The sequence below is a fragment of the Pteropus medius genome, unplaced genomic scaffold (assembly GCF_902729225.1).
Source record: "Pteropus medius unplaced genomic scaffold, Ma_sr-lr_union100, whole genome shotgun sequence".
NCBI classification, from domain to species: Eukaryota; Metazoa; Chordata; class Mammalia; order Chiroptera; family Pteropodidae; genus Pteropus; species Pteropus medius.
In genome coordinates, this window is record NW_024345861.1 from 603508 (window position 1) to 606415 (window position 2908).

Below are 2908 nucleotides of genomic sequence, written 5' to 3' on the forward strand. Positions count from 1 at the left end.
TGTGCAGTGTCACAGTCAGGTACAGAAGCTGTGTTGGAGGACAGGACCCAATCCTTTTATATACTGGACAAAATAGTATTGGACATGAGCTGGCATGTAGCTAGGGCCATGTCTGCATCCCTGTGGCCTGAAGAGAAACCACCATCTAATATTATACAGCTACCACTCTAGTCATCAGAGAAAGAATATAAACCCTAAATGCAAGAAGAACCCCTTATCCCCAGTGTCAAATGTGATGGGAATATGAGAGTTATAATTAAGGGGAAAACCTATGTAATCTGTTAACAGAGTTCAAAAGAGTAGGCATTACTTCTGTTCTCCACTTCCCAAAGGATCTCACTTTCCAGCTTCTTCATCTGTTCATCAATGTTGGCAAAATTCCCCTCATCTGTGGATAGGTTTTCATGCATGGTTGTCTGCACCTGGTCAAGAGGGTGGTGTTATCTTTGACGAAACTAACAATAATTTGCTGTGGGATATCCAAGTATGTCTGTCAAGAGCTGACCAAACTATGGTTTGCTCATGCAGCCACTTGATGATGACAAGTTTCTGTATCAGCTCAGGAAGGGTAGAGGCAATGGAACTTCAACATTGTTTGGTTTCATATTGCTTGCACACTTTATTTTGTGAATCGGCATCTGCTACAGAAGCTTTATGATTGGCAATCTCATTCACCTTGACGAATACACTCGGTAGCTGAGCCTACACTTGGTCCAAAACTGTAAGGTACAGGGATCCTCACCTTTGCCTACAACAGCTCTATAGACTCCATAAGGCATGCTCCCTGTAGATTTGCAGTAAGGGGATTGAGCATCTTGATCATAGTGTACAGTTCCTTCCAGCTGTTAGGCACTCCTCAGGTTCTGCAAATTTGGCAGCTTGGGAGATTTTGTCCTGCTCAGGTCAAAAATGTAGTTCATAAGTGACAACACTGCTATCTGGGTCCCACTTGTGGTCTCTCCCCATGAACCAGCTCCTTTACTGTTCTTTGTTGCTTCCAGCTGCAGCAGCAGACACTTAGAGATCTGTTGGGGTCATTACGATTGATAGCTGCATCTGTTCCCAGCAGCTTCTCCAGGTGGGAAGCAACCAGACACTGCTTCAGGGATGTCAGCTATTTAGCCAGCACAACAGTGTTCAGCTTCTTCTAAGTGGCCGACTCCTTCACTGTTGTCTTGATTTTCTCAACTTCAGTTGTCAGCTGTTGGACCTCATGAAGTATTGGCTGATACTTCTACTAGGGTATCTCCTTCACTCCCAGACCCTTTCCAAGCATCTTTCATTCTCTGGATTCATATCCGGTCCTTTTGTTTTTCCAATATAATCTAAGAAATCACTCTCTTGTCTTTGAATTTGTCAGGCAGCATTGGCACTGACAATGATTTCCTCCACACTTGTGCTCATCGACTACTCTGCATCAAACTCTGATCATCCTCAAGTTGGCCACTGGTTTCAAACATCTGGCTCATTCCTGACAGTTCAGGAAGGTAAGCACATTTTGGGTCTGCTGTGGTGGTGGCAGGCTGAGTTAGGGCCCAGAGCCTCAGCGGAGCCAGGCCCAGTGTTCTGGCAGGGGAGAGGCTGGATTCAAGTCCCAGGTTAAGGCAGCAGCAAAAGTCATTTACAGTTCTTGAATAAATTTTCTTCAGACTATTGCAATCTTTCGTAGATTATCAGTGCTAGTTAAAAACTATACCATAACCACCAATTCTTACTTGTACAGAGCCTCAAGTTTAGCCAGTATTAAGATTTTAGGACAGTTTTAAGTCTATACTGGGTATGCCCACAGCCCTGAGTATGTGCATACCACTATGCATGTACATGGTATTCTAGTATCCCAGAAATGTGTTGGAGTTTTTCAAAAGCCCTTTTGGACATCTCATTCTCCAGCTTTTCCTTTTAAGTTTCATTATTGTTGTTGTGTTGTTAGCTTGTTGTTTGCCCCAACTATTATTTCCACCTCAGGCAGCTGTGATATTAAATAATTACCACTGAATATTTTTAGAAATATGCTTAGCAAAAAAAAAAAGTGTTCATATTGAGTGAGCTCTGATTCAGGTCATGCAAACAAGCTTTGCAAGTGAAGTTTTTTAGGGAACTGTGGACTTTTTAGGGACAATTCTTTAAAAATGGCCCTTTGAAGAGCTCCAATCTAATTCTGATTCTTCTAGTGCCTGCTAGGCTATTGGTTTTCAAACTAGCATGTACCTTTAAAAATGGAGGTAGAAATAGGGCAAGATAAAATGCTATAAAAGACATTTTTCTTACTGATATTTTGCTGTTAATCTTGAATTAATGTTCTTCAATTATTGCAAGTCTGAGAGTTCTGAGAATGTGTTCTTCTTGTTTGTACAAAGTACAGATTTTTCAGAGTTCTTTGCTCTGCCATTTTCTATGATGTCATTTAGCATATGTATTTTACTCCTCACCCAGAGTACTTTAAAGCATAACATTCAATTCCTGCATTTATCATTTCTATCTTACATGTATTAGTTTTATCTTGCTGTGTAACTTACAGCAACGGAAGTGTATTATCTCATAGTTCTATAGGTCAGAAATCTGGCATGGCTCTACTGTGTTCTCAGCCTAGAGTCGCACAAGGCCAAAATCAAGGTTTTGGCTGGAATGTCCTTTATTTGTAGTTTCTGGGGAATAATCCACTTCAGAGTCCTTTCAAGAATTGGCTGAAATCAGTTCCTTGTTGTTTTAGGACCAATATTCCTGTTTTCTAGCTGGTTGTCAGGCAGAAGCCTCTCTCAGCAACTAAAAGTTGTCAATATTCCTTGGAATGTACATGGTTTCTCCATCTTTAAACTCACAATGACAAATAAAATTTCCCTTATATTTTGAATCTCTGCCTTCATATTTTTCGATCAGTCTTATAAATCCATCTGCTCATATTATTAGA

At 40.7% G+C, this 2908-nt stretch overlaps 1 pseudogene; it reads right to left on the reverse strand.

The window, feature by feature from the left end:
* Window positions 1-281: 281 nt before the first annotated feature.
* On the reverse strand, window positions 282-1460 carry LOC120612247 (dynactin subunit 2-like; annotated as a pseudogene).
* Between the last annotated feature and the right edge of the window lie 1448 nt (window positions 1461-2908).